The sequence below is a fragment of the Protopterus annectens genome, chromosome 4.part1, assembly GCF_019279795.1.
Source record: "Protopterus annectens isolate FY-2018-M chromosome 4.part1, PAN1.0, whole genome shotgun sequence".
NCBI lineage: Eukaryota > Metazoa > Chordata > Ceratodontiformes > Protopteridae > Protopterus > Protopterus annectens.
The window spans coordinates 805434025-805456045 of NC_056734.1; positions in this window are offsets into that span (position 1 = coordinate 805434025).

The following is a 22021-nucleotide window of genomic DNA, read 5'->3' on the forward strand; positions in this document are numbered from 1 at the left end:
TCAGACCTAACCAACGAGGGGGTGACCACTGGTGTGGAGCATCGATTTCCCATGTTGGTAATGACCAGGTCCAGGATATTGGAGCCCCTAGTGGGATTATGGATTCGTTGATCCAGGACATTGGAATTTATGAATTCCAAGAACCACTGGGCAAATGTGTTGGCACACAAGTAGTTTTCCCAGTTAATGGCAGGGTAGTTGAAATCACCCAGTATTAGGGTGTTTGGTTGTATCTTAATATTTTCCAGTATGTATAGAAAGGTGTATTGAAAATCTTGGTGCATGGTGGGGGATCTGTAGCAAGTTACAATTTGGATTGCAGTCTTACCTAAGTTAGTTGCACCTGGAGAATTTTGGATGCATTGTGTTGGGCAACTAGCCTGGAGGTGTGAATATCCTTGGCGAATATGGACACTCCTTCACCTTTAGTGTTTCAGTCCTGGTTTGGTGGCCGAAAAGTGTGGTAAGAGTTGCAGCCTGGTATTGCAGGGGTTCTCTTTGAACCTTGAACCAGGTCTCAGTTACTGCACAGATATCGATGTTCTTCATTTATAGGAGTGCCTTGAGAGAGTGCATTTTGAGGTTTAGACTTCTATCATTGAGTAGCATTACCTTCAGATTTTGCATACTTGTACCTGTTATGGTGGTGTTTTTGTCCTTTGAGCCTTGCCTAAAAAAGGCACTATAGGGGTGGCAAGAGCCTTAGCCAGTAATCTGAGTCCCTAGGGCAACAAGTGCAGATCATCTCTGGCAAAGCATAGTCGTTTGTCGATCATGTCGTCCCAGGCAGACTGATACTGGATCCCCTTTGAATGACACCAGAAGCTTAGCTAATCGTTGAAGTCAACCATTCTGTCCTTATACTGTGCTATCATTCCGGGCGAAGGCAGGATGCTACTCAGGGCTAGGGTCATACCTGCCTGGGTCACATGTTCCAAGAGCTCTTCCATGTCTTTTTTTATGTAGTCCAAGGAGGTACATCTCAAGTCATCCACTCCAACATGGACAATGACAGAATTGTATTTGTACTTATTGTGGAGTGACTTAAATGCATGTGTAAAGTGGCGGATCCTGGCACCTGACAGGCAGCTGACTGTAATTTTCTCCTTGTTCAGCCTGGTGAGTGGGACATCAGTGTGCCTGACTATAGAGTCACCTATGACTAAAGTGTTGGGTACGTTGTCTTGCCTTAGGGGCTGTTGTTGGGTGGCATACTGGTTTTCTGAGCTATGTGATACTTTGGTTGTGATTGGTGTTTGTTTACGTATCAGCTTCGGAGGTCCTTGTTGCTTGGGCAGGTTAATGTTAAGGGCCTCTGCATATGTGTGTTTATTGTTGCTATGTATGGGTGTTGGTGGCGAGGGTCTTGAAGGGCTTTGTGTTGCTTGAGGTATAGTGCAGGTGTTAACCTTCTCCTCTTGATTGTCTAGCACAATCTTGGCTGGAGAGAGCTTTGCTTCCAGGTTTGGCTATGTAAGTGCATCTCTCGCAGGTTGTAGTGTGGGGTGGTAGGAGGAGAGGGTTGTCTGTGTACATGAGGCAATTGCTGCATTGCCCCAGTATGCCCAGATTCACCAGGTGGACAGGAGAAATCACCGGAAGCTGACCCTTGGACATGCCTGGTTAGGTGCTTTTATTTACCCTTACCTTGTCAAGGTACTTGGCAATTATAGGTGTTTAGTGCCTACGATTAATTTCTCCTTATTAACAAGGAGATTTGAGTGCTTGTATCAGTTTAATGCTTCCTAGTGCTTTCCAGCAGGTTTTAGAGCAAGTGCTAGTCACTGGAACTCCAACCAGAAAGACTCAGGAATCAATGCACTCTGCTCCTACTCTCACCAAGTTCAGAATATAAGCACAGATTATAAGCTGTCACCTATAAAGCAGTTATTAAGCTTTCTGGTGATCAGCAGTCTCCAGAAAATAATGTAACTGCACTCCTTCTCTCACCAGGAGAAAATAGAAGCACTAATCCCAAGATGACTACTGAGAGGCAGAATGTGGGCTCTCAAATAACTGGTGGTCTTGCAATAGATGCTTAATTGTAAGATGAAAAATGGTTTATCTTAAACACTGCAGTGTGCACTAGAGGAATTAGATGTGAAAGTAGGTAACTTAAGTTTTACCTGTCTAAAAAGTTAAGTTTTAGTGGAGAGTCACTATTTTTAAAACAGCAAGATAGATTGAAAAGGGGTGGTCACTTTTGTATTTTGGTACTATGGAATACAGTAAGATGGGCAATAAATATAAATAGTTGAAGGGGAGTGATTTCACAAAATGATAATTTTGTGCTTACTCACACAAGCCAGTAAAAGCAGAGAGGAAATGAGATATATTGTCAAATTGACATAAGGGGCAGGCAACTAGAAAGACAGTGGTGTTTAAGAACACAACAGTAATTGGGTGGGAGGGTGAGAAAATTATTTCTGCCTGACTCACAAGAGACAGAGCTGTGGTCTCTTTTCAAGTTTTAATATGAAGTTAAGAGCATAATACAAGTAAAACACAAGGTAAAGAAAACAAATCACAGTATTCAAAATAGAAAAAGGCAACAAAGTAATTCAAAATACAACAAATAAAAAGCAAACTAACCTTTCCCTCACAGCAAAGTGTAGCAGAGTCTGGGTGAGCCTTTCTAGTAAAGCTATATGGTATTTTGTGATTCAGAGATATGTAAGAGCTGACAAGGAAAGACCTAATTGTTTGCTTATTTACATCATTCTGAATGGGAGCTAACTACTGCAACATGCAGATCAGCACTTCCTGTAGTAGCTTATTGTGAATGCTACATTGTGTAGTCAAAACACCCCCAATCATTCACACTCACACACAGACACACACACACACACACACATACACACACACACACACACACACACACACACACACACACACACACACACACACACACACAAACACACCACAGTCCCCATTCCTCCCCCAGGTTGTCTGCATAATCCCAATGTCTCCTTTGGTTGTAGTCCCACATTGCATGTCCAATTCCCATTGCCTAATATTCCTTCAACCCTCCCATGTCCATACTGCTGTAAATGCCATTAGGACATAAGAGTAGTGACCCCTGGTGTCTAGGGTTTCCTCACCCTCTGATCTCCATACTGTTTTAAGTGCTGTTAAGGCATAAGAATTGTACTCCTTGGTACCTTGGTAGCTAGTATTCCCTTGAACCTCCAAACCCTATACTGTTGTAAGTGCCATTAGGACACAATAGTAGCAATCTTTAGTGGTGAGTGGTACCACCACTCAATGCTGTAGATTATGCTCATTAGCCTAGGGTTGTGTGGAGGAATGACAGCCACTCCAACCCAAACTCACACACACACACACACACACACACACACACACACTCACACACACACACACACACACACACACACACACACACACACACACACACACACACACACACACACACACACAGACACCCCCCAAACACACATACCCACACATGAAGTGCCATACATACATTCACTTACATACCTAGTGTCCCTACATTACCACCAAAATCCCCAGGATGTACCTCTTCCACAGCCCTGAACATTACCTTTGGCTATGTTCATTACTGCAATGTATTAGGGGTGGTCATGCTAATCTACAGAGTAGAGGGAGTCTATGAATCTCTTGGCTTATAGATACCTTTCTTGAGCTGGTTGTGGGGAAGAGAGAACATGGCTAATTAACATGCGTCTCTCCCCCAGAATGGCTCATTTGCATGTAGCATGGTCTCAAAGCCAGCCTGATTCTGTGCTACATGTCCATACAGCTTATAAGAAATAATTAATTCTTTCTCCAAAAGTCATTCTAAAGAACCAGATCATACATAATGCAGTTCCAATTAGCGTTAAATTCTAAATTACATCTCCAAATTAGTATTTTAGAATCTTTATTCATTTTTGCAGTCTTATCTGGAGTATAAAGCGCTTGATGCAAACATTTTCTAAAACTGCTATTGTTGTGCTATGTATGTCCTCCCAGTGTTCTCAACATAAAATCTTTACTATACTCTATCATAGTCTTGTTTTGTTTTGTTTTTTTTGTTTTTTTGACAAATACCATTCTAAAATTTATCATTTAGTTCTTCTTGGTTTATAATGAGGAGCTTATATAAATCTGATTATATTTACATATATGTTTTATATTCATATGTCATGACTTATACATTTGAGACAAAGTCTTTGAGAGTTTTGGAGAGATCCAGTTGTGTCTTTAAACAATGGCTGCTAGTTAACAGATGTGCTGTTTGGATATTAAAAGAGATTCAGTGATACAACATATGTTGATAGACTGAAGGACAAATAGGCACACACACACACACACACACACACACACACACACACACACACACACATACACATCTGCATCAACCCTTTTTTCCCATTTTGTACAAGCAGTTATAAAATACATAAAATAATAAAATATAATAATAATATGATATAATATTGTTAGAAAAATATATAATAGTAATATGCATGCTTAGTGCATTTGAGGTTTAAAAGGGTTAATACATTTATTCTGTTCACACTGCATGAATCTGCACAGCTATTAGAAACTTAACAAGAGACATTTCATTTCTGCTAATGCCATGAAACTTAACAAAGAGACATTTTATTTATGCTTATACCATGAGAAAATATGCAGCTGCTAGAAGCTTTGATAAAGAAAACAATAGATGCTTGAAAGTATAAACCATAGTCAGCATTACTTGTACTAAAGCTAGAAATGTACCTTGAATCTAGACAAAATGTAACACATGTATTAGAACTATACAATTGAAGAATTGAAAAGTTAAGGTGGGCTAAAATAAGCCCAAGGCCAGGTTGTTTTTCTCAAAATGTTTCTGCAAGAGAGCAAATAATCCAACCATGTCAGCAATAAGTCTGGTAACAATTCCTGTGAAACATACAGAAAGCTGTGTCCAACCACGTCAGCAATAGAATAGCAACATTTTCTGTGTGACATGAAGAGAACTGTATAAGAATAACATACTGATCATCGAAAAGCCAGACAATTCCTGTACCTACATGCTTTGTCTCCTTGCTGCAAGTAATAAAGGGTGCCTTGCTTGAACCTAACGTGCATTGGTCTTTGAAGTTTTTTCCTTTTACAGATTGGTCCTTCGGACCGGAACCCTCTCTTCACCTCGGATCAGATGGCCAGGTGGTTGAAACGGTATGGGGAAGAAACTAAATCGGTTCTTCTTATATGGAAAGTCCTCTGACTGAATTGTCATTCAAAAGAGGCCAGCCACTTTCTGATCTGTGACTGAAGGATGGGTCTCCGCGAATCGGTGATCAATCATGTAGGCTCAGGCAAGGTGAATCTACTTTTTTCTGTTTTCTGTTTTAGATCAGGGACTAGATGCGTATTGTTTTTGTCAGATTGTATTTTTGCAAGTCAGGGACAAAAAAGATTACTGTCTAGTCATAGATCAGGAGAAACAGAATAAGTAGGCAGTCATTCTGAAGAGACTATAACAAAATCCGTGGTACCACGTTAAAAATTAGGAGAAGTTGAGTAACAATCAAAGGGTAAAACAAAATGGGTAATAATTGCACAAAAAGACCCCGCCATTAACGGAAGACGCAAAATATATGCAGTCGCAGCGTGCTGACAATATTAGATATTATTCAAAATGGGTAATAAATATGAATTCAATGGAAAATTAGAAAAAATCCTCACTTATCAAACTTATCAAACAGCTCAAAAACAATTCAAAAGGTCAGGTAAAAAAGCAACGTCGATTAGGAATTCCTCAGGCACACAGGTGGCTGGAGGAAGTAAACCGTAGGGAACAAAAAAACAAAGATTCAAAAGCAATGTTTTTAGATAGGGAGGATAATAACTTAGTAATAGCATCAGCACCTCCACCTCCCTTACCAGAATATGAAGCAAGTGAACAGATTAGTCCACCCCCACTATATCCTGCGGTCACTGAAGATAGAGATATTGTGAAATTAAAACTGACTAAAATTAGAGATCCCATCGGGACCAGGTCCCGAACAAAGGCTGGTAATTCAGAAGATAGGTATCGAGTTATGGCAAATAGTTAAGAATTCACGATCTATAGGTGAAGAAGAAGAAATATGTCCACTTATAGAAGTACCCAATCCTCAGGCAGGTCAAGACAATCAGGACCCAACTATCTTAGTGTATAGAACTTGGACTTTGGAAGATATCCGGAAAGCCACTGAGGGAATTTCCCATCCAAAGGTTAATTTCAGAAAATTCTCAGAAGATTTACAAGGAATGAGGTTGAGTTATAACCTAAATGGAGAAGAAATAGAAAAAGTAGTTAGACAATTTGTAGGGCCAGATTGGTACATGATTAGTGGGAACTGGAATCCCCGTGACGTTGCACAAAGACCCTTCCCACATACCAGCGCAGAATTAGACACCAGAGTAAAAGGTCTTACAGACCGCATCTCTGAAAAATGGAAACCTAGGGCAGACTGGACTTGCATTAATCAAGGCATCCAACAAGAAGGTGAAACAATTGATAGGTATTATGCCAGATTGTTAGAATGTTTTAATAACCACTGTGAAATGCAGGTTCCTGAAGACCAAACACAAGATTCCCCATATGAACAGCAGTCAAAGAATGCATTTTTATAAGGCAGTAGCATGCCTATAAGCAGTTTTATTACAAAACACATGGTAGACCATCGTACAAGCAGGTTACAATCATTACTTGAATATGCTAGGCATGCCGAAAGGCATTTTAATAGCAAAAAGAAAAAGAAAGCTCAAGTATTTTCTGTAGAAGATGGAGCAGAAGTTTATGTAGTACAGTCTGGGAAAAAGGGCAAGAAAGACACGCATGGAAGCAAACAATCTGATTAGTGATCAGAGGACTTTGAAGGGTGGAAAAAAGGGGAAAATGTTTTAAATGCAGTAAAAAGGGACATTTGGCAAGGGATTGCAAGAAAAACAAGAAGGCAACAACGGAAGACAAGGAGGGTGAGGACTGACTCAAGAATCACTAGAAGGGGCTAGTGAAGAAAGGACAAATGAGAATGTGATAGAGGGAGTAGAGGAAGTGCAGAAAGTTAGTGACAATGAAGAAAATGAAATATTAGGCCTAACTTTATTGAGCTTGGAGCTCTATTTAGCAGACACGAAACCAGAAGTTACACTCTTGGTAGAAGGGAGGGTGATCAAATTTTTGTGTGACTCAGGGGCATCACGAACCCTGATACACCCCTCCAAACTGCCAGAAAACACAGAGTGACCTGATTACATACTAGTCAAAGCAGCTAATGGACAGCTGTATCGGGAGTCTCTCTCCCGTAACATTGCAATAACTGATCCAGTTTCAGGATTGACACAAAGAAGCAAAATTGTAGTTTCTGCAAAATTCCCAGTAAACCTCTTGGGCAGAGACCTCATGCAGCTATTTGGTATAGCAGTAGTCCCAACCATGCAGGGTATGGAAGCACAGCGACAGATTAACACCTTTATAGTGCAATCGGAAGGTGAAATGTTTTATTGGTACAGCCAGGACCTGGTTACGACTGGTCCAGGGACTGTGACCAAAGAGTTAATGAACCTAGCCATCAGCAAGTTCCCCTCCCTTGACATTGATAAGCAACACCTGTTGCACTGTACCCTGTATTATTGCAACATACCAGGACCTGATAAGGAATATGAGCAAGAGTTATTTAAGAATCATGCAAACAGATTGATATTGCGTAACCTATACTGGGACACAGAAGGGAACAGTGTAGCCAGCTGTTCATTGCCCCAGTTGTTCTTTGCACTTTATAAATCTAATCGATTACCACATGTTAGCTTAACCAAAAACAGAAATATGGAATGGGCAGACCTAGGAGAAAAAGTCACGAGATGGGAGAAACAGACAGAACTAGGACTGTCAGAACAAGGAATACAAGTACAAAAGCTGAATTGGATAACTCAGACCAACCCAGTTGTGCACTTGTAGTCTAGCGAGGACAGCTGATTGACACTCCTATTAAAGGAGGAAGAGAATGCCTTACGAGACATACCAAAGACTCTCTGGTCAACAGGGAAATCAGATGTAGGACTCATTCGTACAGCGGGACCAGTTACTATCACGCCAAAGTCAGCATTCAGACCACAAAAAAGACAGTATCCCTTAAGAAAAGATGCAGAGGCAGGGATAAAACCTATTATAGCAGCCTTACATAAAGGAGGGATACTAGTAGAATCTCCCTATTCACCATGTAACACACCCTTATTTCCAGTTAAAAAGGCCAATGGAGAATGGTGTATGGTCCAGGATTTACAAGCTGTAAATGATGCAGTAATACCAAGGGGACCCACGGTGCCAAACCCACACACCCTGTTGAATGATTTAAAACCGCAACAAAAATATTTTTCTGTGGTAGACATCAGCAACGCGTTCTTTTCGATACCGATACACCCTGACAGCCAGTATTGGTTTGCATTTACATTTCAGGGGAAAAGGTATACATATACGCTACTATCTGCATTAGTAGCTGTATTTAGAGCACAACCAAAAGCTGTATACTGAATTTCCTGTTTGCACTTAATTTTAAAATCGTTTTTTTCTCAAAACTTGCATATTTTCTGTCTTTGACCTAGCACTCTTGTGTGGGGTCATTTACTGCACTGTTATAACTTGATATTACTTGTGAACCTCTGCTATCTCTGAAAAAATAAAAACAAAAAAATCTTGCTTTTTTCCCACTTTTCTGAGATTTAAAAAAGTTCAAGTTACAGGCTTGCTGTTCTTGAACTGTTTTGTAAGTTTCTGTGAGGCCGTTTTTGCTTGGGCTAAAGGAAAGTCTCTCTGTTGATCAGTGGCAGTGAAAAACATTGAGCTGCTTCCCTGCCCCCGTGGGAGTGGTTACTGACTTGAAATTGTAGTTTTATTGGCCAAAAGGGGTCATTTCCAAAACTCCTTCATCTTCCTCTCTTAAAACCTAGTTGCATCATGGTTTTGGCGTCTTTTCAGGCTTGTTGGCTGTTGGTGAAGCACCCACCAAGAGGAGAAAACGCTGAGAGAAGAAAGGAGCCACTTTTGAGATTTTAAGTATTTTTCCTCTGTTTATTTGATAAGTTTTTCTGCATAGCTGCCTAGTTTGAGCATTTTCTGGCTTGTTAAACTTGATTTCTGCATTAGTAGCTGTATTTAGAGCACAACGAAAAGCTGTATACTGAATTTCCTGTTTGCACTTAATTTTAAAATCGTTTTTTTCTCAAAACTTGCATATTTTCTGTCTTTGACCTAGCACTCTTGTGTGGGGTCATTTACTGCACTGTTATATCTTGATATTACTTGTGAACCTCTGCTATCTCTGAAAAAACTAAAACAAAAAAAAATCTTGCTTTTTTCCCACTTTTATGAGATTTAAAAAAGTTCAAGTTACAGGCTTGCTGTTCTTGAACTGTTTTGTAAGTTTCTGTGAGGCCATTTTTGCTTGGGCTAAAGGAAAGTCTCTCTGTTGATCAGTGGCAGTGAAAAACATTGAGCTGCTTCCCTGCCCCCCGTGGGAGTGGTTACTGACTTGAAACTGTAGTTTTATTGGCCATTTTGGGTCAATTCCTGGCTCTTTCCAGCCCCTGCTATCAAGCATGCTTTAGAGTGCTTTAGCGCGATTTAGCGCAGAGTTGCCACTAGAGCAGCATCGGGCAGCGTCGGTTTAACAAGGTTAAACTTTTTCTGGCTCCATAAAGTCTGTTCTTCATTTTTTCCCTTAGAACTGCTCTACTAGTAATCTAAACAGTATATCCCTTAACTAAAAAGCGCAGCACTTGTTCCTAAAAGCTTTTACTTGTCTTAAAAGCATCTTCTTTTCAGGTTTAGCACTTCTGTATTATACAAAGTCCCTCACTAGCAACCCCCCCCCCCAGGAGTACCCACTTCCTTACTAAGTCCTCTCTTATTCAGTTACACCCCTAACTTCTAAATTTCTCTAGCATGTCGAAGGGCCAGATGCTGGCGTCCTCTCCTGTCCAGTTGGTGAATTTGGGAATATTGAGGCAATGTTACAATTGCCTCATGTACACTGACAACCCTCTCCTCCTCCCACATAACACAAATACTTGCGAGAGATGCAGCTATTTAGCCAAACTGGAGGCTGAGCTCTCTCAACTCAGGACTGGCAAGACCAGACAGGAGGAGAAGGCAACTACACACACCACAAAACCAGTCTCACATAAAGCTATCACAACAATGAATCAAACACATAAACACAAAAAAGTTATACTCGGAGGCTCTGAGCAAAAATTTACCTAAACAGCAGAGGCCTCCAAAGCAGACATCCAAGCAACTGCCACCTCATGACACACCACAGGCAACACATAAACCCCAAAATCAGTGTGCAAAGCAGTCACAGCCCTTAAGGCCAAATACAACACCAAACATACTTGTCATAGGTGACTCCATAGTCAGACACACTTACGTCCCACTCACCAGGCTGAACAAGGAGAGGGTCACAGTAAGCTGCCTATTGGGCACTAGAATCCGCCACATAACACAAGCACTCGGGTCACTCCACAGCAAGTACAAATATGACACAGTCATTGTCCATGCTGGTGTGAACGACCTGAGACGTACCTCCCTGGACTACATCAAAAGAGACATAGAGGAGCTCTCTGATTATGTAGCCCAGGCAGGTATGACCCTGACCCTGAGCAGTATCCTTCCTTCACCAAGAATGATGCCACAACATAGAGACAAGATGATCAGCATTAACAATTGGCTTAATTTCTGGTGTCATTCAAAGGGGATCCAGTATCTGTCTGCCTGGGATGACATGCTTGACAAGCCACGCTGCTTCGCAAGGGACGGCTTGCACCTGTCACCCCTGGGATTCCGGATATTGGCTAAGGCTCTTGCCACCCCCATATTGCCTTTTTTAGGCAAGGCTCAAATTCTAAACCTACCACCCTAGAAAACAAAAATGGGAAGAAACTAAGGGTAATGCTGCTCAATGCCAGAAGTCTAAATCTCAAAATGCACGCACTCGAGGCCCTTCTCTGTATGGAGAACTACGATGTCTGTGCTGTGACTGAAACCTGGTTCAAGGCTCCTGAGAGCACCCCGGCACTATCAGGTTTTACCTCATATCATGCGTTCCGGCCCCAAAACCCAGACCACACCACAAAAGGAGGGGGTGTATCCATATTAATCAAGGATACCCACACCTCCAGGTTGGTGGCAACGCACGAAGCATTGGAAACCATCCAGGTGCAATTAACCATAGGCAAAAATGCTCTACAATTTGTAGCATGCTACAGGCCACCCTCTCAAACTCAGGAACCCCACACAGCCTTCCTGAAGACACTGGAGGGTATAAATGTATCTCCAAACACCATTATATTGGGTGACTTCAACTACCCAAATATAGACTGGGAACATTACTCAAGCCCCAACTTTCTAGCCCAAAGGTTCCTGGAGTTCATAAATTCAAATGCCATGGAACAACTAGTCACCATTCCTACAAGAGGAGAAAATATACTAGATCTCATCATCACACACATGGGGACAAAATGCTCCACACCGGAAGTATATCCCTCATTGGTGATATCAGATCACAAACTTATCTCACTGGAAATCCACATCCCACCCCCACCCCCCCCAAACAAAAAAGACCACAGTGAAGAACTTATCTAAAGCAAACTTCACACTACTCAAGACTGGTGTGGTATCCTTCAAGGCCCCCGAGCCAGTGGAAACCACAACCCAAGCTGCGGAAGCCTTTACAAATGCCTTCTACGAACACCTCTAGGACTGCATGGATCAGGCAATCCCTAATAAAACCAAGACTCTTTCCACCAAGGGCAAACGTCTAGTCTGGTGGACCCCAGCCATAAACAAACTTTACAATAAGAGGAGAAAGCTGTTACATGATAGAGCAAAATCCATAAAAGAGAAGACACCCTTGATCATTATTAGTAAAAAAATACGAGCACTCATAAAATCATCCAAGGCCAACTTTGAGAGAAAAATTGCAATAGATTCAAAAGACAATCATAAGGCCTTCTTCAGCTATGTTAGAAACCTGGGTGGAAACTCCCAGATATGCGCAGAATTAGTCCAAAATTATACAAAAATCACTGAACCCACAGACATTGCCAACATACTGGCAGACAGATTCAGTGCAAACTTCACCCCCCTCTCCCCCCCAAAAGGAGAGATAACTATCCCAGCGGAGTGTAGCCTCCCAGACATCTCAAATGCGCAGGTGAAAGCTGCTCTCTCTAAAGCTAAAAACACAGCATCAATGGGACCGGATGGTGTCCCCGGCTGTGTGCTACACGAACTCAACGAGGAACTAAACCCGCATATAAGGCAGCTGTTTAATCTTAGCCTTACCACAGGATATGTGCCCAAGGAGTGGCGTACGGCAACTGTGGTCCCACTACACAAAGGCGGTACCTCTACGGACCCTGGAAATTACTGCCCAATAAGCTTAACAAGCCTGGTCTGCAAAGCTATGGAGAGGATCATAATGGAACTCATAAACAAAGACATAGGGGACTTGCAGACATTGGACCCAACCCAGTTTGGCTTTGTCAAGGGCAGATCATGCCTTTTGAACTTGGTCGACTTCTTCGAAACAGTCACCAAGGCCATTGATGAGGGAAAGGCAGTCCATACAGCCTACCTTGACCTTGCAAAAGCTTTCAACACAATACCCCACTCGGGTATTATAGAGAAACTTACCAGCTTAAATGTAAACCCATATGTTAAAAGATGGATTGCAAACTGGCTAAAGGACAGAACCCACAGGGTTAGAGTTGCTGGCACCATGTCAGACTCCAAGCCGGTCACAAGTGGTGTCCCACAGGGCTCAGTCCTTGGCCCCCTGTTGTTTGGCATCTACTTCTCAGAAGTACAGGCAAACATAGGAGGACTATGGCTGACAAAGTTTGCAGATGACTGCAAACTGGGCGCCATAGTGGAAAGTACATCGGACACAGATATCCTTCAGAGGGGTCTCACGGAAACTGATAACTGGTGCCAGAGCCATGGCCTGAAGTTAAATGCCAAAAAATGTATAGTCATACCCTTCGGGAAAAATAAGGTAACCCCAAGCTACCATATAGGTGGCAATCCATTAAGCACAGAAGAGGTTATCAGGGACCTGGGGACCCAGGTTGACAGTGGCCTTTCTTTTGACACTCACATTGCTAAAGTGGTTAGAAAGACCTTCTACATTGCCCACCTGATCATGAAGGGATTCATATCCAGATCAAGTGAGGTCATTGTTCCCCTGTACTCTTCACTTATCAGACCAATGATCGAGTACAATGCCCCATTCGGGATGTATCTCACCCGACAGCAATTGGAGAGACCCCAAAAGTTCCTCACCAAAAGGATAAAGGGACTCCAAAATCTGTCATATGCTGCCAGACTGAAGAAACTCCAGCTCTATTTAGTCACATACCGCCTGCTCAGAGGTGACCTGTGCCTGACATACAAGGCCATGTCCAACCCGGAATTAATGGACATGCTCCACCTCAAAAAATCCAAATCTACCAGATCCACTAGAGCAAGTGACTTAAACCTTAGCACGGATATAAATAGGACATGCTGGAGGGATAGATTTGTCACCCAGAGACTCCCTATGCTGTGGAATAGAGTCCCGGTCCATGTGAGGCAGAGCACCTCGCTGGCTCTGTTCAAGAGAAATCTTGACCGGTGGATGGGAGATCGTAGGTTTACCCCAGGAATCATCTCTGTGTCACTGCTGGACAGAGGCACAACAAACTAATGGGCACAGTATTTTTTAACATAAGGGGTGGCGTAAGCCACAAAACTTTGGGCTAGGCTTATAAATGCCTTAGGGCAGATAGCCTAGTATAAACCTATGAACCTATGAACCTATGAACTACCACAGGGATATTGTGAAAGTCCAATGATATTCTCACAGGAAATGACAAGCAACTTGACAGGATTCACCCCAGTGAGAGGCAGTCAGATTTTACTTTATGTTGATGACATCTTGCTGGCGGCCCCCACCCAGCAGGATTGTAGAGAAGATACCATAGCACTTCTATGATTTTTAGCCACTGAGGGGCATAAGGTAAATAAAAATAAACTACAGCTTTGGAAAAAACAGGTCAAATACCTAGGATATGTAATATCTAAGGAAGGTATAACTTTAGATGAGGACAGAAAAATAGCAATTTTGCAAGCACCAAAACCCACTACCAAGAAGGAAATGATGTCCTTCCTGGGTACAACAAATTTTTGCCGGAGTTGGATTCCAAACTATGCCTTGGAATCTGCACCTTTGACTGACCTTATATATAAGAAGCCTATGGCAGCACAGGATTTGTTACAGTGGACACCAGAGGTAGAATCTGCCTTCTGTAAACTAAAGCAGCTAATAGCATCCTCATTAGTTCTGGGATTGCCAAACTACCATAAACGTTTTTTCCAAACTGTAGATTGCAAGCAGGGTTACATGACATCAGTGTTAACACAACAGCATGGGGATAAGCAATGCCCCATTGCTTACTACTCATCACAACTAGACCCAGTGGCACGGTCCTTACCCCACTGTGTACAAGCAGTAGTTGCAGCTGCAATGGCAGTACAGGCTTCAGCCTCAGTAGTCTTGTTCCACCCTCTCACTTTGAGAGTACCTCATGCAGTCACGATTACTTTACTACAAGAAAAGGTAGCATATCTTTCCCCTGCTAGGCATCATTCCTGTATGACTATATTATTGATCCAACCTCATATGACGATTGAACGATGCACGACTTTAAATCTTTCTACTCTGCTCCTGACCCCTGCAGATGGCACACCGCACTGCTGCCTGCAGGTAATTGAGCAAAAGACACTACCTAGAAAAGATCTCACAGATGTCCCCTTGGATGATGCCGAGGTGACATACTACGTGGATGGCTCGTGCAAAAGGGGTCCTGCAGGACAGAACCTAGTAGGATATGCAGTAGTCTCTGATACTGGGATTATAGAAGCAGAACCTTTACCACACAATTTATCTGCACAGGCAGCAGAATTGATTGCCCTGACATGGGCATGTACCTTAGCAAAGGGTAAATGTGTAAACATTTTTACTGACAGCCAGTACGCTTTTTCTACTGTACATGTTTTTGCGCAACAGTGGAAACAACGGGGAATGATAACATCTACTGGCAAACCTTTAAATCATGCGCAGTTTATTTTAGATTTTTTAGAATCTATTCAGTTACCTCAGAAAGTAGCCATTTGTAAATGCACAGCTCACACCAAGCAACAAGATAGAATTTCAAAAGGTAATGCGAGAGCTGGTACAGCTGCAAAACAAGCAGCCACAGAAGTATTTCTTTTAAATGAGGAATTACAACCCTCTGAAACTTTAGATCTAGATATGTTAAAAACAATGCAGACACTCACTATGCAAGCTGAAAAACAGCGATGGATAAAACGAGGAGCAATCCTCGAAAAGGGGCTGTACATCTCTAGAGAGGGAAAGCCGATACTACCCTCTAATTTGTTCCGCTATGCAGCATTGTTGAGCCATGGGCAGTGCCATGTCTCAACAGGGGGGGTGGTACAGCTGGTGAACCAGGTGCTCACAACGTACGGATTTACAAACTACTCTAAAAAATTTTGTTTGATGTGTCAGATTTGTAACAAACATCATGCACAGGGGGCGATAAAGCCCAAACAAGGCAGTTTCCCCACACCACCATATCTGTTTCACACTATTTGTATGGATTTCATATAACTGAACAAATGTGAAAATAAGAAGTATTGTCTTGTCATTGTAGATATGTTTTCCAGATGGGTGGAAGCCTTTCCAACCAAAAATCCAGATGCAGCTACGGTGGCAAAAGTACTTGTCAAGGAAATCATTCCTAGGTTTGGCATTCTGGAAAGAATCTACAGTGACAATGGTACACACTTTGTAAATCAAACCATACAGCAGTTGAGTAAGCATTTTGGTATTTCTTTAAAAAATCATTGTGCATACCATCTGCAATCTGCAGGGCTAGTTGAAAGGCATAATGGTATACTAAAAAATAAATTGAGAAAATTAATAGCTGAGACAGGAAAAACTTGGTTGTACTGTTTACCCCTGGCACTGTTGACCATGAGAACTGTCCCTACAGCAAAAGGATTGACTCCTTTTGAAAAACTATTTGGAAGAGCTTATTATACACCCCAGTGGAAACTTCTCATGTCATCAGACCAGGAAGCTGATTTTACACTAGCTGAATATATGAAAAAGTTGTTGAGTTCTAAACATCTGTTGCAGTCAAATTCTGTTTCAGATAGGAAACAAACCGAAACATCAGAAGTGGCAGTGACGCCAGGAGACTGGGTGTGGATCAAAATTATCAAGCGAAAAAATTGGGCTTCGCCAAGGTGGGTAGGTCCCTACCAGGTGCTTCTTTCGACACCCACTGCAGTCAAGATAGCAGAACAAGCTTCATGGATACACCTGACGCACTGCAAGCTGGTTAAGAACTTTGAGATGGACAAAAATCTTACCTCTCCATCGGGGCCCTCAGCACAAAGTCTGGCTACAAAGGGGGATCAGATCAATAGGACTGATCGGTCTCAACACCAGTGAAGAAACCATCGGTGCTGAAGATCCTATTAGGGCAGACAGTAAGAGCACGTGTCCAAAGTAAAAATGACAGAATCCAGCAAGATCCAAATACACCTACTTGGAAGAGCCGGAGAAAGCAGAAATGCAGAACAACCATTTCCACAAAAATATTGCATAACCATCCTATTGACTGTACTAGTGACAATAATCTTTTTGTTGTGGCCATTCCTTTTCTCAGCCACACAAATTGAACTGAACAAACGTGCAGAGTGGCACCCAAACTTTAACACTTACTAGGCAATCAAATATGTGTATGCTGAAACCTTCAATGTTTCAAATTGCTGGATTTGCACAGCTTTACCAACAGCATATGGGGGGTTACTGTTAACTTCAGTTCCCCTAGGAGCCAACAAGACCTGGGAAAACCTAACTCATGATACATCAGATGTCACATCACAAGATAAAGTAGCATTGCACTTGTCTGTTCGACAGAAGGGAACTGTGTGTTTTTATAATAATGATACAGTCAAGGTGGGTTGAAGCAATTGCAATGTGACTGTTCCCTATAGATGCTACACTAAACCTGATAACATTGGATCGTATTGCAACACGACATATGATTCATTTGTTGAACTGATGCATAGGACAATTGGTGAAGTAAAACATAATGCTGACCTCTATAAGCAACTGTCCATAATCGACAAAAAATGTTTCATGCAGAGTCAGGGTATAGTAAAGTTACTACTAAAGTAGAAGATTGTTACTTTATATGCGGTAGAAAAGCATATAAATGGCTACCTGAGAATTGCTCCGGCAGTTGTTTTTTGGGGTACCTGGTTCCGGCCATATGACACACAGCAGTTGTACCTCAAGGGAAAATTCGGAATGTTCGTGAAATCAAGAAGCCTGTCAATCCAGTGGGGTAAATCGATGCATGCTGGAAAAAACATCATGCTGTGGGCAATGGACTGTCATACATGGACTTGAGTGTTACTGTTATATCGTGGGCAGGTGTACTACCAGCATATGGAGCAACAAAACCAATCTGGGAACTGAGAAAATTGTCTAAGCTTCTCGAAATAATGAGCAATGCAACCTTTTCTGCCCTAAAATTGGTGACTGATGAACTGACTGCCATGAGAACAGTGGTGCTTCAAAATTGCATGGCTCTTGACTTCACCCTAGCGGCGAGAGGAGGTACGTGCACTTTAATCCAGGAAGAGTGCTGTTCGTATATTCCTGACCACAAACACGAGATAGACAACCATCTTGAGGTGATTCAGCAGGTGTCAGCCATGACCAAACCAGGACCAAATCCATTGACGGACTTTTTCCAGAAATTATTTGGGGGTTGGGGCAGCATCCTGATGAACATTCTGATTGCCATCTGTGTAGGAATAATCCTATTGGTGGTATGTGTGTGCTGCTGCATCCCCTGCATAAAAATACTGATTAAAAATTTTATAGACATTTCAGTTTCAGAAACCTTATACCAAGATGCTGAACTTGAAGAATTTCATGAGCTTAAACTAAATGACTCTCAACTGCAAATCCTGAGCAGGAAGAGGTTAGGGGAAGAAAAAACTGTTTATGCTTATCTTGAAAGAAGAATAAAAGTATTAAAAGGGGGGAAATGTTAGAAAAATATATAATAGTAATATGCATGCTTAGTGCATTCGAGGTTTAAAAGGGTTAATACATTTATTCTGTTCACACTGCATGAATCTGCACAGCTATTAGAAACTTAACAAGAGACATTTCATTTCTGCTAATGTCATGAAATTTACCAAAGAGACATTTCATTTCTGCTTATACCATGAGAAAATATGCAGCTGCTAGAAGCTTTGATGAAAACAATAGATGCTTGAAAGTATAAACCAGTCAGCATTACTTGTACTAAAGCTAGAAATGTACCTTGAATGTAGACAGAATGTAACACATGTATAGAACTGTACAATTGAAGAATTGAAAAGTTAAGGTGGGCTAAAATAAGCCCAAGGCCAGGTTGTTTTTCTCAAAATGTTTCTGTAAGACAGCAAATAATCCAACCATGTCCGCAATAAGTCTGGTAACAATTCCTGTGAAACATACAGAAAGCTGTGTCCAACACTTGAAGAGAACTGTATAAGAATAACATACTGATCATCGAAAAGCCAGATAAATCCTGTACCTACATGCTTTGTCTCCTTGCTGCAAGTAATAAAGGGTGCCTTGCTTGAACCTAACGTACATTGGTCTTTGAAGTTTTTTCCTTTTACAAATATTATATATATATATATATATATATATATATATATATATATATATATATATATATATATATATATATATATATATATATATATATATATAGACATACACACATATATGCATACAGTATATATAAATCACAAGGAATGCAAGCAGTGTCTTTCGGCTTCTCCAGTTAGGGGTTGCCACAGTGGATCACCTATCGCAGATTGATTGGCAGTGGAGTTTTTTTCTGTGTCCAGTTGCCAGTCCAGAGCCCAACCTTCACAGAAGGCACATGTGCACATACGCACCTACCTGGATGTCTTTAAAACTCACTTGACTGCAGGGAGAACATGCAGACTCAGCACAGAAGGTGCTCCAGTCAAGAACTGAACCAGAGAACCATTTTCTGTGAGGAGACAACTTTAAGCGCTGTACCACCGCAGCCAATATATATAATAATATATAATATATATATATATATATATATATATAAAACAACTATTTAAAAACATAAGAAACTTTTGCTATTTTAGAAAGAACACATATGCTAGGCTATTCTCAGTGTTTGGTCAGTCTTATATTCATTAAATCACATTTTGAGTGCTTTCATTCTTTGTAAAGTTTTCAGTCAAACTTCCTCCGAAAATAACATAAAATGAACCTAGGCTTATTATTTAACTGATGTGGTGAATAGGGGATGGGTTAAGGAGTTCCTTAAGCCATAAACTTAGGCTTATTATTTAACTGGTGTGGCGAGCGGTGGATGGGTTAAGGAGTTCCCTAACCCATGAACCTAGGATTATTGTTTAACTGGTGTGGCAAGCAAGGGATGGTTTAGGTAGTTACTTAATCCATTTAAAGACTTAATCCATTTAAAGACACTGGAAATGTTCAGGTTTCCATTTAGTCCTGGGGGTGTGTCTGCTTGCACTTGTATTTTAACTCTTTAGCTAACAATAAGTTGTCTGTGTTCTAAAGGAGGTTGGTAATCCCTAGGGGATCTGTGCCTTTTTCAGTTGCTGCAAATTGGAATTCAGAGAACTGGGAGTAGGTCCTACTATGCATGGCTAGTGTGCTTTAAGGGTCTTGCTTCCTGATGGCTCCCACATACTCTTTTATCTGGATCCTAAGTAGTCTTGTGTTTTTTCCAATATAGTCTGTTTCACATTGAGAGCATACTGCAATGTAAACCATGTTGGGGGTCTCACAGTTGAAATGGTCTTTATATACTGTTGCCATGTATCTGTTTTTTTTTCAGGACTATCTGGAAATCGAACTGATTGTCTGTTAGCCCAGAAAATGCTGTACAAACTCTGGTATTCTGTTTATAAAAAAAGAGACTATCGGAGTTTGTTAAATTGGCACATCTACTATGCTAAACACAGCACAACTGGTCAATGCCGATGCCTATGGTTTTTTAACCTTGGCGATAGCGCTTAGTTGTTCGTGGATATTTATGTGCAACTTTTGTGGATTATTGAGCAATAAACCGTTATTGGCTTCATTGTTTCAGTGGGAACTTTTTGTTTTTTCTGTTACATCTACTATGCTTTTTACAGAAAAGTATACTAAATCAACAGAAAAAAGGCATAAGGAATAGAAAAAAAGAGGGGGATCATGATCAGCTGATGTGATGTCACAAAATGGGTGGGAAGTGGACAAGAGAGGGGAGGAAATGGGTGGGGTTACAGGCAGTGCAAGGGGTGTGGCTTTGGTCCGGTTTTAGCCACAGTGATAGATGCCAGCCCTATCTTCATGTGTGTGTGTGACACCATCTTCTTTCAGTTGTTCCTGTTAGGGGTCGCCACAGCAGATCATCTGTTTCCATTTCTTCCTGTCCTCTGCATCTTCCTCTGTCACACCAACCACCTACATGTCTTCTCTCACCACATCCATAAACCTTATTTTAGGCCTTCCTCTTTTCCTGTTACCTGGTAGCTTCATCCTTAGCATCTTTTTCCCAATATACTCAGCATCCCTCCTCAGCACATGTCCAAACCAACGTAATCTTGCCTCTCTGACTTTGTCTCCAAACCTTCCAGCCTGAGCTGACCCTCTAATATACTTATCGCTAATCCTGTCCACACTTGTCACACCCAGTGCAAATCTTAACATCTTTAACTCTGCCACATCCAGCTCAAACTCCTGCCTTTTTGTCAACGCCACTGTCTCCAACCCATATAACATAGCTGGTCTCATTACCCTATTGTAGACCTTCCCTTTCACTCTTACTGGTACTCGTCTGTCACACATCACTCCTGACACTCTTCTCCACCCACTCCATCCTGCCTGTACTCTCTTCTTCACCTCTCTTCCACATTCACCATTACTCTGAACTATTCATCCCAAGTATTTAAACTCCAGAAAAAGAAGTGAATTCCACTAAAGAATGCACAGAAGAACAAAAAAAAAATGTAAATATTGGAAGAGCGTTGCACCACAGGTATTAGTATTTCATCTGAGTATTCAAAACTTGCTAAACAACCATCTGAAGAAGGCTTGAAAAAGCTGAAAGCGCTTGTCCATTGTTTACATCAGAAGGGTTCTTCACTTTTATGTTCGTTTTTTCTGTTTTTATGACATCCACATGTTTTAAAGCTGTGGAATTACAACGCCACTTGACTTTTACAACAGCAAAGCTCTATATTCCATATATTGTGGATTCAACCTGGTAAAAGCCTGTTATTGAAGCTGTTGTTTTGAAGCTGTCTTTCTACCATTTTGGTTGTTTAGCAAGTTTTGAATACTCAGATGAAATACTAATACCTGTGGTGCAACGCTCTTCCAATATTTACAAGTATTTAAACTCATCCACCTTCACCATCTCTACTCCTTGCATCCTCACCATTCCTCTATCCTCCCTCTCATTCACACACATATATTCTGTAGTCCTGCTGACCTTCATTCCTCTTCTCTCTACAGCATATTTCCATCTCTCCATGGTCTCCTCCACCTGTTCCCTACTTTCACTACAGATCACAATGTTATCTGCAAACATCATAGTCCACGGGGACTCCTGTCTGATCTCGTCTGTCAACCTGTCCATCACCATTGCAAATAAGAAAGGGCTCAGAGCTGATCCTTGATGTAACCCCACCTCCACCTTAAACGCATCTGTCACTCCCACTGCAGACTTCACCGCTGTCACACTACCCTCGTACATATCCTGTACCACTCTTACATACTTCTCTGACACTCCCAACTTCCTCATACAATACCACAACTCCTCTCTAGGCACCCTGTCATAT